Below are 13,779 nucleotides of genomic sequence, written 5' to 3'. Positions count from 1 at the left end.
CACAGTTGGCTTCTAAGCATTTCCCAGAAGGATGGAATCACTGAAGCTTAGGTAAAGGACTGGGAAAAAAAGAGAACATTATTCTTCAGGGAGGAGATGCAGATTTTAGCACCAGTTGTGTTTTTTCTTTCTTTCTTTCTTTCTTTCTTTCTTTCTTTCTTTCTTTCTTTTGTTTAACCCTTTTCCTTTCTTTTTGTTTTCTATTTATCTATTTTTTAAAATTTAATTTATTTTTAAAAACTTACATTCAAGTTAGTTAGCATATGGTGCAACAATGATTTCAGGAGTAGATTCCTTAATGCCCCTTACCCAGTTAGCTCATCTCCCCTCCCACAACCCCTCCAGTTCTCCATATTTATGAGTCTCTTCTGTTTTGTCCCCCTCCCTGTTTTTATATTATTTTTGCTTCCCTTCCCTTATGTTCATCTGTTTTGTATCTTAAAGTCCTCATATGAGTGAAATCATATATTTGTCCTTCTCTGACTAATTTTACTTAGCATGATACCCTCTAGTTCCATCCACGTAGTTGCAAATGGCAAGGTTTCATTCTTTTTGATTGCCGAGTAATACTCCATTATATATATATATATGCCACATCTTCTTTATCCATTCACCCATCAATGGACATTTGGGCTCTTTCCATACTTTGGTTATTATTGATAGTGCTGCTATAATCATTGGGGTGCATGTGTCCTTTTGAAACAGCATACATGTATCCCTTGGATAAATGCCTAGTAGGGCAATTGCTGGATCATAGAGTAGTTCTATTTTTAATTTTTTGAGGAATCTCCATACGGTTTTCCAGAGTGGCTGCACCAGTTTGTATTCCCACCAGCAGTGCCAAAGAGATCCTCTTTCTCCGCATCCTTGCCAATATCTGTTGTTGCCTGAGTTGTTAATATTCACCATTCTGACAGGTGTGAGGTGGTATCTCGTTGTGGTTTTGATTTGTATTTCCCTGATGATGAGTGATGTTGAGCATTTTTTCATGTGTCAGTTGGCCATCTGGATGTTGTCTTTGGAGAAGTGTCTATTCATGTCTTTTGCTCATTTCTTCACTGGATTATTTGTTTTTTGGGTGTTGGGTTTGATAAATTCTTTATAGATTTTGGATACTAACCTTTTATCTGATGTGTCATTTGCAAATAGCTTCTCCCATTCTGTCGGTTGCCTTTTAGTTTTGCTGATTGTTTCCTTCGCTGTGCAGAAGGTTTTATTTTGATGAGGTCCCAATAGTTCATTTTTGCTTTTGTTTTCCTTGCCTCTGGAGATGTGTTGAGTAAGAAGTTGCTGTGGCCAAGGTCAAAGAGGTTTTTGCCTGCTTTCTCCTCGAGGATTTTGATGGCTTTCTGTCTTACATTTAGGTCTTTCATCCATTTTGAGGTTTTTTTTTTTAATATGGTGTAAGAAAGTGGTCCAGTTTCATTTATCTGCGTGTCGCTGTCCAGTTTTCCTAGCACCACTTGCTGAAGAGACTGTCTTTATTCCATTGGATATTCTTTCCTGCTTTGTCAAAGATTAGTTCAATATACATTTATGGGTCCATTTCTGGGTTTTCTATTCTGTTCCATTGATCTGAGTGTCTGTTCTTGTGCCAGTACCATCCCGTCTTGATGATTACAGCTTTGTAGTATAGCTTGAAGTCTGGGATTGTGATGCCTCCTGCTTTGGTTTTCTTTTTCAAGATTGCTTTGGCTAGTCAGTGTCTTTTCTGTTCCCATACAAATTTTAGGATTGTTTGTTGTAGCTCTGTGAAGAATGCTGGTGTTATTTTGATAGGTATTGCCTTGAATATGTAGATTACTGTGAGTAGTATTGACATTTTAACAATATTTGTTCTTCCTATCCAGGAGCATGGAATATTTTTTCATTTTTTGATGTCTTCTTCACTTTCTCTCATAAGCTTTCTATAGTTTACAGCATATAGATTTTTCACCTATTTGGTTAGATTTATTCCTAGATATTTTATGGGTTTTGGTGCAATTGTAAATGGGATCTATTCCTTGATTTTTCTTTCTGTTGCTTCATTATTGGTATACAAGAATGCAACCAATTTCTGTGCATTGATTTTATATCCTGTGGCTGCTGAATTCATGGATCAGTTCTAGCAGTTTTTTGGTGAAATCTTTTGGGTTTTCCATATAGAGTATCATGTCATCTGCAAAGAGTGAAAGTTTGACTTCTTCCTGACCGATTTGGATGCCTTTTATTTCTTTGTGTTGTCTGATTGCTGAGGCTAAGACTTCCAATACTACGTTGAATAACAGTGGTGAGACATCCCTGTCTTGTTCCTGACCTTAGGGGGGAAGCTCTCAGTTTTTCCCTGTTGAGGATGATATTAGCGTTGGGTCTTTCATATATGGCTTTTATGATCTCAAGGTATGGTTTTTCTATCCCTACTTTCTTGAGGGTTTTTATCAAGAAAGGATGCTGTATTTTGTAAAATGCTTTCTCTGCATCTATTGAGAGGATCCTATGGTTCTTGTCCTTCTTTTATTGATGTAATGAATCACATTAATTATTTTGCAGATATTAAACCAGCCTTGCATCCCAGGTATATTCACCCACTTGGTCGTGGTGAATAATTTTTTTTTAATGTGTTGTTGGATCTGGTTGGCTAATATCTTGTTGAGGATTTTTGCATCCATGTTCATCAGGGAAATTGGTCTATAGTTCTCCTTTTTAGTGGAATCTTTGTCTGGTTTTGGAATCAAGGTAATGCTGGCCTCATTAGTTTTTCCTTTCATGTTTATTTTTTGGTATAGCTTCAAGAGAATAGGTGTTAACTCTTCCTTAAATGTGTGGTAGAATTCCCCTGGAAAGCCATCTGGCCCCGGACTCTTGTTTTTTGGGACATTTTTGATTACTAATTTGATTTCTTTACTGGTTATGGGTAGCTCCAGTTGTGTTTTCTAATTGAAAGGGGACATAATTTCCCTGGTCTCAGTTTCTTCTATAAAACAGAGGGGTTGGTCTGGGTGATCATTAAGTTTCCACATCACCCTATTATTCTGCTGGATTCCTTATCTTGCTGGTTATTACTGAAAAGTTTATTTAACAGCAATGTAGCTGTGTAAGATTAGCATCAACAAGAAGCTTTTACGTTTTCATCTACTTGTGTGTGTGTATGTGTGAACTAGATGATGTTTCTCATTGGTCTTAACTGGAACAAAAGAGCTAACAATGGTGATAGCTACCCCCAAAGTTACCACTTCCCTTTGAACAGATAAATTAGGGTCTAATAAACTTTTCAAATGTATGTCAGTGCTTCAAGTTAGGATTCTCAATCTCCTTATTCTTAATACTTCAAAGTAGACAGCTTTCAGAACAGAGAAATCTGGAATTTCTCCTCCTTTAAGATATGTGGGATTCCAAAGTAAATACTCTGTTCTGTTCAGGAAAAGAGATACAAATACCCAACTTGCTCCTGCTTTCCATTAGTCACCAAGCCCTACTTATTCTTCCTTCAAAATGTCTCATGCCTTCTTTCCTTCTCCATTGGTTCAGGCTTTATCATCTCTCAATCAGCTACGCAATGGATGCCCTGCTGACCTCCTTGCCTCCAGTCTCCTTCCCAGCCAATCCATTTTAAAGCCCTGTCTTCATGTTGTCCATTTTAAATTCTTGGTAGCTCTTGGTTGCCAGTGGGAAAAACTCAAATGTTTTAACCTGAGATCCAACTCTCTCAATGTCTGTGTCCATTCATGTTAATCTCACACCTGACATAGAAACTTTACCCTAATTAACGTTATCTCTTCAGTCTTTTCCACAAGGAAATTTATGCTTTTTCTGCCTCTGCACCTTTTCTTATGCCATTCCTTTCTCTTCTGCCTTTCTGCCTATCCAAGGTCATCCTTTATGGCACAGCTCGAATCTCATCACTGTGACATCTGTTTGCACCACCCAAACTTAAAGTGAACTCCTCTGAGCTTCTGTAGCATTTGCTTGTATTACTCATTCAGCACTTAAAATATCCTGCTGTATTGTAAGATCGCTTTCTCTCTCTCTTTCCCTCTCCCTCCCTACCGCTGATTCCCTCTTCCCCCTTCTCCATTAGTTTTCTCTCCATTGTTATATATTTTATCTCTCACTGAATACCTGTTACATAATAGTGATTCTGTGTTAGTTGCTGAATGTTGAATGCAGTTTTATTACATCATCACATACAGTGCACCTCTTCTGCCAGGAATATTATAAACAATTTGTTAAGTATTCCTTTTCTTTCTTTCTTTCATTTATTTATTTTTTTCAAAAGTAATCTCTGTGCTCAATGTGAGACTCAAACTCAGGATCCTGAGATCAAGAGTCACATGCTCTACTGACCGAGCCAGGCCGGAGCCTCGTGCTAAGTATTCCTTCTTTCTTTCTTTTTTCTTTTTTTTTCAAAGTTTATTTATTTATTTTGAGAGAGAGAGAGAGAGAGAAAGAGAGAGTGCACAAGCATGAGCAGGGGAGGGACAGAGAGAGACGGAGAGAGAGAATCCCAAGCAAGCTCTGTACTGACAGGGCTCAATCCCACGATCATGAGATGATGACCCAAGCTGAGATCAAGAGTTGAGCGCGTAACCAACCGAGCCACCCAGGTACTCCATTATTCTTTATATTTCATTATTCACAGAAGAACATGAGCTATTCTTGGCCACACAATAAACTACCAATAGGAGGTGAGGAAGTGAAGGAGGAACTATGAATTTCCCTTCTTGAGCTTCAAGGCACATTTTTTTTTCCAAGTTTTTTTTTTTTTAATTCATTTATTTTGAGAGAGGGAGAGTGTGGGAGGGGCAGAGAGAGAAGGAGAGAAAGAGAATCCCACTGTCAGCGCAGAGCCTGAAGCAGGGCTTGAATTCAGAAACTGAGAACATGACCTGAGCTGAAAACAAGAGTCAGACATAACCGACACAGCCACTTAGGGGCCCCAAGGCACATTCTTTCAATTGAATATATTGTAAACCAACAGAGACTGTGAATGTTATCTAAAACTATCCCTTTTATCCTTATAGAATATAATGTATAATGCACTTTGGTTGTTATTTGGGGCTTTGTAATATACTGTTTGCATTCATTACTATAATTACTTGAGTACCTTGTGGGAACTTGAGTACCTTATGGGAATAGAACCATTGGAAGAGGAGTTTTGAAACCAAACGAGGTCTAGTATGGGGTTTCTCAAGAATGGTCTGGAGACGATTAAACATAGTGGTTACAAGAGTGCACCTTGGAGGCAGACAGTCTTGGGAGCAAATCCTAGGATGGATAATGGAATGTCACTTAGCCCTACGTTCCTCCCTTAAAGACAGGAATAATAATATCCTTATTTCATTGACTTGTGAGGATGAACAGAGGTCATTCGTGCATATTGCTTCACACAATGTCCGATGCTTAATAAACATTCACGAATTATTAAAACAGGATGGATGGATTATGAGAGTTGTAACAGGAAGCTAAGATGGAAAGACACAGGCTGAGGGAGAGAAATATTCATGTATATATAAAACATATATTTATTGAGCTCTTAGGTGCCAGGCACAGAGAATTAACAGCTAGAGTTGAAGAGATATTGAGAAGGGAACCAGAATTACAGGGAATCAGGGGCGCCTGAGTGGCTCAATCAGTTGAGCATCCAACTCTTGATCTCGGCTTATGTCAGGATCTCACAGTTGTGAGACCAAGCCCTGAGTCGGAAACCTGCTTAAGATTCTCTCTCTCTTTCTCTCTCCCCCTCTGCTCTCCCCTCACACTCATTCACTCTCTCTCTCTCTCAAAAAAAAAAAAAAAAAAAAAAAAAGAAAGAAAAGAAAAGAATTATAGGGAATCAGGTTGGAGTGAATAAGTAAAGGTTTAGGGTTATTGATAAAATTAACAAAATATAGGTGGTTCATGATAACAGACTAAAACAAAATGGTAGTTAATGAATACTTGATGAGAGCCATGGCTGAGCACTCACTGAATTAAGATCCCAAGACAGAAGATCCCAGCCTAGGAGAAATAAAGGATGAAAGGGGCATTAGACCATTGACCTTGGCTTCCAATTTACTAGATCATTCCAAGCAATGCAAAAAACTTAAGTCCATTATACTCAATTTTTCCCTATCCAAAAGGACATGTGAAATCACATGCATGGTATTTTGAGGGTCGGGCATCATAAATTAGATTGCAGTGATGATTTACATGAGTTTCCTACATTGTGGCACTTCCCCAGGTTTGAATTTATCAACCTTAAAAATAGAGACTCTGGTTGCTGTGTTCTGTTGACATCAAAGTTAAAATAGGATCAACCTATTGATTCTGTTGCTGCAGAAAGAAGAAATTCCTCCCTCTACCTACTCTGGCAGTGGGGAATCATGAATTTTCTTAACTGTGCATAAACCTGTAACTATTTCCATTGTGGGTTTATGAAAGACTGCCCTTAAACTGGAAAAGAAAGAAAGAAAGAAAGAAAGAAGAAAGAAAAGCTTGCTGCAGAGGGGACATTTTAAGGCAAGATTATCCTATGTAAACAGAAAGTATTTTATTTTTCCTAAATGCCTATGACCTAATTGTCGAAATAGTGTTAGTATTCTATTGCTTGTATGAGTAATTATATATAAATGTTTATATCTCCTCTTACATTTGAAACTTAAGCTACGTTTCAAATTCATGAAGTGTTGGGGCGCCTGGGTGGCTCGGTCGCTTCAGCGGCCGACTTCGGCTCAGGTCACAATCTCGCAGTCCGTGAGTTCGAGCCCCGTGTTGGCTCTGTGCTGACCGCTTGGAGCCTGGAGTCTGTTTTGGATTCTGTGTCTCCCTCTCTCTCTGCCCCTCCCCCATTCATGCTCTGTCTCTCTCTGTCTCAAAAATAAAGAAACGTTAAAAAAAAAAAAAGAAAAAAGAAAAAAAGAAAAAAAAAACAAATTCATGAAGTGTTTTGGCTTTACTATAGGGGGCAAGGAAAGAAATTACTAGCTTATAAAAGAATTGTAGAAAATATAGATTCAAAGTAAATAAATATAACAAGCTACAAAGGACAAGTTAAAAAATATAATATTTCTGAGGTGTCTGGGTGGATCAGTCGGTTGAGTGTCTGACTCTTGATTTCTGCTCGGGTCATGATCTCATGGTTGTGAGATCGAGCCCCTTGTCAGGCTCTGTGCTGAGTGTGGATCCTGCTTAAGATTCTCTCTCTCTCTCCTTCTGCCCCTCCCCTGCTTATGCTAGCTCTCTCTCTTTAAAAAAAAAAAAGTTTAAAAAATATATAATATTTCTTATTCAGACAAGGATCACATACTATTTGTCCCTAAAAATCTTTAATCAACTTTAAAAACAATTTAAACTTCCTTGGGTTAACCTGCCAAGAAGCCCAGTTTATTCCTCTGTTTTGACTGCAAGTGAAAGCCCACATGCAACCAGAATAATCTATTTTTCTAGTAGCATATGGTTCCTTTGCAAACTTCAAAACCAGCTGTGTTTGTGTCTCTAAAGAAGCTTTGGAATTTGTTACATGGTGATGCTATCCAAGAACTGTCCAAGTCTACTTTTACTGAAAGTTTGTGATTTTTGGCTTGGCCCTGAATTTTGAAAATTTTATAGGTTATAAAAAAAATGTTAGGGGCGCCTGGGTGGCTCAGTCGCTTAAGTGTCAGACTTCAGCTTGTGTCATGATCTCACAGCCCGTGAGTTCGAGCCCTGCATGGGGCTCTGTGCTGACAGCCCAGAGCCTGGAGCCTGCTTCAGATTCTGTGTCTCCCTCTCTCTCTGTTCCTCCCCTGCTCATGTTCTGTCTCTGTCTCTCTCTCTCTCAACAATTAAGAATAAACATTAAAAAAAAGTTTTAAAAAAGTTATAGATTTCTTAACTAGTCTCATATAAACAAAAACTATTATAAGTTACATATTTTATTATACCAACAAACTGAAAGAACTTCAGTCTGAATGATCAAAGATGAATAAAAGTATTGCTTTATACCTGTCCCTAACGTCATATGCATCACAAAGACAAAGGTGAGCTAGCACCAGATTATTTGTAAGTAAAAGTTTCAGATTTTCCAATTCTGTTCCCTTCTAATTTTAGTTGTAAAACACAATTAACATTTTGAACTCAGAACACATAGAGTTAGCTTAAAGCTTTCTGAGTTAAGATTATGTAGTATTAGGGACACTAATAAAATCAAAAAACACATTTGAGTTGCTAAAATGTCCAGACTTTTAAGTATTTTCCCCCCTTAGTGTCAGAAGGCTCTTCTAGAGACTACTCTCTTAGTGAGGAAGAAATAGTTACGTGTTGGGACACCTGGGTAGCTCAGTCGGTTAAGCATCCAACTTCAGCTCAGGTCATGATCTCACCATTCACGAGTTCAAGTCCCACATCAGGCTCTGTGCTGACAGCTCAGAGCCTGGAGCCTGCTTCGGATTCTGTGTCTCCCTTTCTCTCTGCCCCTCCCCTGCTTGCACTCTGTCTCTCAAAATAAAAATAAACACTAAAAAAATTAAAAAAAAAAAAAGAAATAGTTACCTGTTAGTTTCATCTGTTTCTCATTTCTTTTTTTTATTTTTTTATTTTTTTATTTTTTTTTCAACGTTTTTTATTTATTTTTGGGACAGAGAGAGACAGAGCATGAACGGGGGAGGGGCAGAGAGAGAGGGAGACACAGAATCGGAAACAGGCTCCAGGCTCCGAGCCATCAGTCCAGAGCCTGATGCGGGGCTCGAACTCACGGACCGCGAGATCGTGACCTGGCTGAAGTCGGACGCTTAACCGACTGCGCCACCCAGGCGCCCCTGTTTCTCATTTCTTAAATTCAATATTTTTATTTTAAAACTAACACGCACGGTACATCCCCAGTTTTAGAAAATTATTTCCGTGTACTAAGCTATCTCTGCATGTGTTCATCTATCATTCCTCCTGTCTGTGTGTCTACATAGATAGGAATGTCAAAAAAGATGTTCACCTAATGTTGACGATGGTTGTTTCTACATGGCAGGAAAATTTTGTTGATTTTTTCTCTGTAGTACTTTTTTATGTTGCTTAAAATTTTAAAATAATGGATCACTAAATGTAGAGGTAATACAGTCATTACTCTCAAATACATGAAAAAGGGAAAATTGCATTGGACAGTCACAGTCTTTGCATTTATTTTTGCCAGTGGAAGACCCCAGAGGAATTAGGTAATGCATCTCATGTGCCAAATCCTGAATAATTAAATAAAAATGTCTGTCATATACATGGGTGTACACATGAGTCGAATAAATGATAGATAAGGTCTATCATTCATTTCTTCAACAGGGAATTCAGCACTTGGGTGTCACATATGTTCAATTTTCATCCTACCAGTTGGAAACAAGCTCTGAATCATGCTGATAAAAGCAGAATTCGTGATTAGCAGAAGAATAAGAAAAAAATACGTTTAGCTTAAGTAAAATGGAGAACCAAGAAATATGGGAAACGACACTCTATTCTAGTGTATGGAACATAGTTTTTAAAGGGAAGTATGGTTGACACACAATGTTGTGTTAGTTTCAGGTGTACAACACAGGGATTGGACAATTTTTTTTAAAATTTTTTTAAACATTTATTTATTTTTGAGACAGAGAATGAGAGAGAGAGAGAACATGAATAGGGGAGGGTCAGAGAAAGAGGGAGACACAGAATCCGAAACAGGCTCCAGGCTCTGAGCTGTCAGCACAGAGCCCCACGTGGGGCTCGAACCCACGGACCGCGAGATCATGACCTGAGCCGAACTCGGACGCTTAACGACTGAGCCACCCAGGCGCCCCATGATTGGACAAGTTTATACGTTATGCTGTGCTCACCACAAGCGTAGCTACCATCTGTCACCACACCTTGCTATTATAATACCATCGATTATATTCCCTGTGTTGTGCCTTTTATTCCCTTGACTTATCCATTCCGTAACTGGAAGCCTGTATCTCCCACTCCCCTTCACCCATTTTGCCCATCCCCCAAGCCCCCCCAAACTAGACTCCTGGTTATCATTTTTCCATATGTCTAAAGCAAAATTGGGGAAACGTTGCTTTTTATGTGAAAATCAAGTTTCCGAAGACGTGAGCAAACTTTTGATAAGAAGGAGTATTCTTAACTTGCGTTGCATTTTTTCTGGAGAGCGACACCAAAATATCCTTTGGTATCCATCGTCCATTCATGTTGTAGAAAGACTAATGAAATGTCACGGTGGTCTCTGAGAGAGACCCACCAAAAACTCAGGTCCAGTTGAGCCTCCGGGAGACTAGTTCAAGGTCCAATAACTACCGGGAGAAAATGCTAGCTCTTTCACTGGCTTTATTTTGGGTTGGCTTATTTTGTTTTTTTTTTTTTTTTTTTTTTTTTTTTCCAACGTTTTTTATTTTTATTTTTGGGACAGAGAGAGACAGAGCATGAACGGGGGAGGGGCAGAGAGAGAGGGAGACACAGAATCGGAAACAGGCTCCAGGCTCCGAGCCATCAGCCCAGAGTCTGACGCGGGGCTCGAACTCACAGACCGCGAGATCGTGACCTGGCTGAAGTAGGACGCTTAACCGACTGCGCCACCCAGGCGCCCCTGGGTTGGCTTATTTTGTTAGCAACTTGATACCTCTAAGTTTTTGTGAGAAACTTTAAAATGGGTACGTATTCCAACCGTATGAGGTGTCTTCATGTGGCCCAAAGTATTAAAATTCTGTGGAGCACCGGCATTGCCGCTGCTAGTGGTCTGGTCATTTTGGCTGACCTTGTGCCTTCTTCTTCTTTCTCCAACAGCTTTCCGCTTTTTCGGGGGGTGAAGGAACAGCTGATTGTCCTGCCCACGGCAGCGAAGCCAGCTCTAGGACGGGTGCTGGCTTATATTGAGGGAGGTGTTCCTGGCTGGCTGGAGAGCCTCCTCTGAGCGAAGGTCTGTGACCCTCCTGGAGGAACCACACCTAATCATTTTCCCACCCTGTTTCAACTAACTTGAGTGGGTCCAATGTGTGCCTCTTAGAACCCTGTGTGATGCACTGCCCTCAAGGAACTTAAAAACTGAGTAGTAAGGGAGATCAGACAAGTCCAAAAATAACTTTAAGTGCCTTATCGGAGCTTCACATGCTTAGGACTGTGTCTACACAGCACAAAACAAAGTGGCCGTCTGGCACGCGTCCAGTTGCTTTAACAAATTTGGCAGCCCATTGGATACATGAGGCTTCAGAGTCTATCATAAGATCTCTGGAGAAGGGATTCCACAACTTCCACTGGAAACTCATTGTGAGTCGCTTCATAGACTGGCATTAGAGAAATGGAATAGGTTTTTTCCATCCATTTCTTTTGGATTCCAGGAAGTTTCTCAGCTCAAAGTGGGAATTTTGAACTAAATGATGGCAAAGACCCCATTGCCAATTGCTTCTTGCTTTGTTTCATAGTTCGATTAACTTTAATTCTATTTCTAAATCCTTCTGTCTTCCACTTTGCATTTTGTACACAAAATGTTGCAATGATCTGCATCGGTGTCTGTCTCCTCCAGGAAAGGAGCTGTAGTATTCATCTTCCTAACTCTGGATTCCCTACCTTATCTGTTTAGTGTTACGCTGGTTTTACACACCATAATTACTGAAGAGATTTTTGTATTTTTTAAATTTTTATATGTTTATTTCTTTTGAGAGAAACAGCGCGAACAGGAGAGGTGCAGACAGAGAGGGGAACAGAGGATCCCAAGCAGGCTCTGCATTGACAGCAGCGAGCCCGACGCGGGGCTCAAACTCATGAACCATGAGATCATGACCTGAGCTGAAGTCGAACACTCAACCAACTGAGCCACCCAGGTGCCCCTGAAGAGGTTTTTCTTTAAAGGAGTTGTCCATGTGTCCCACTCTGGTCCTGTTAGAAGGTTCTTTCGCCCATGCTTGGGTTAAGATGATAAAGTAAGAGAAATTTGTCTCTGTATCTTCTTTTTTTGAGGCACTCTCTGCTACTCCTCCATTTACCCGTGCTATCTAGTCAGTTAGCAACAAGCAGTAGCTGGCAATATTCTATCGCAACCAGGTTACATGGGTAGTTGAAATTACACACGAAAGCTTAACGTACCCTTCTGCCTGTATGCTGTATTTCACCATCAAAATAAGTGAGGGGTGCCTGACTGGCTCAATTGGTACAGCACGCGATTCTTGATCTTGGGGTGGTGAGTTCAAGCCCCACGTGTGGTGTAGAGTTTACTTAAAAATAAAATTAAAAAATAAGTGCAATAATGCTTGTTAAAAACGGGTGTCCAGCCTGGGTTTCCCTCTGAATGAGAGAGAAGACTGTTTAAAAAAAATTTTTTTTAATGTTTATTTATTTTTGAGACAGAGAGAGACAGAGCATGAATGGGGGAGGGTCAGAGAGAGGGAGACACAGAATCTGAAACAGGCTCCAGGCTCTGAGCTGTCAGCAGAGAGCCCGACGCAGGGCTCGAACTCACGGACCACGAGATCATGACCTGAGCCGAAGTCGGCCAGAGAGAAGACTGTTTTAATATGTGTGAAGCTTCTTCTAAAGGCAAGAGTGAGGCCCTGAGAGAGTTAAACTCTCGGATGACACAGAAACCAGTGCTGTGAGACAGATTGGATGGGATGAGGCGGTATCCATGAGGCCATTTAACGGGTTCATTTCAATAGACTACATGAGAGATGATGACGGCTTGAGGCAAGGAAGAAGATGGAAAAACATAAAACAGACACTTTGGAGGAAAAATGGGAAGGAGTTAGTGAGACCAGATATAGACCTTGGAGCTCTAGCAACAGAAACGATTAGAAAATAAGTTTTTTGTTACGGTAAAAGATACATAAATTAAAATTCACCATTGTACGCACTTTTACGTGAACATTTCGGTGGCATGACGTGCGTTCACATTGTTATGTAGCCATCACCACCATCCATCACCAGAATTGTTTCATCTCCCCAGACTGAAGTTCTGTGCCCATTAAACACGAACTTCCCATTCCCTACCCCACCCCCCGCTGCCCCAGCAACCACCATTCCCACTGCTGTCTCCACGAATTTGTCTCTTCCAGATACCTTCCATGCGTGGAGTCATGTATTATTTGTCCGTTTGCGTCTGGCATATTTAAGTTAGCATGATGTTTTCACAACAGGAACGAATGTTGTTGTGCCTCACCTCTAATACGAGGCATTTAAGGTAAAATCGTGTTTTTCAAAATCACACCAAATTATACGTACCCTTAAATTTAAGAAAGCATATCTCTGGGTTTTCTGGTTGCAAATTTTGGATGATTGAAGCTATACTTTTCTCTCTTTCTGCGTTGGGGGTGTGGGTGGGATGCACGTGTAGGAAGTACTGTCCGCTCACCTACTGGGTATTCACCCGCTCAGGGGCCTTCCAACACCCGGAAACGCTGCATTTTCAGATCTTTCTCAAATGTTCTTTAAACATTTCCCAGCTAACATTCAAATTGTAATTAGGGATTTTTTTTTATTTTTATTTTTTTTACTAGACTTTAAAAATTCCTACAGACAATCTAGAAAGGGAAATTCAGGAGAGACGATGGGAGACTTTGGCCAGAGCAGGCTTGGGGCTCTCCCAAATCTCACATGCGGATGAGCACCTGGGATGGCTCTAGGGCCCCAGGACAGGCCACTAAAGGTGGCTGGTGCTTTAGGTGGCATGAAGCAAGGAGGGGAGGAGGAGCTTTTCACAACACAGAACTCACAACACACAACTCTGCTCGGGCCAGAAAGAGACTTAGTGATTTTCCGCTCCAGTCCCAAAACATGGGCTTGGAAATCAGAGGATTGGAGTTCGAATTCTGACTCTACTCCTTACTCTTTGCCCTTGGGCAGGCC

The sequence above is a fragment of the Panthera uncia genome, assembly GCF_023721935.1.
Source record: "Panthera uncia isolate 11264 chromosome C1 unlocalized genomic scaffold, Puncia_PCG_1.0 HiC_scaffold_3, whole genome shotgun sequence".
NCBI lineage: Eukaryota > Metazoa > Chordata > Mammalia > Carnivora > Felidae > Panthera > Panthera uncia.
Note: the sequence above shows the minus strand (reverse complement) of the source record.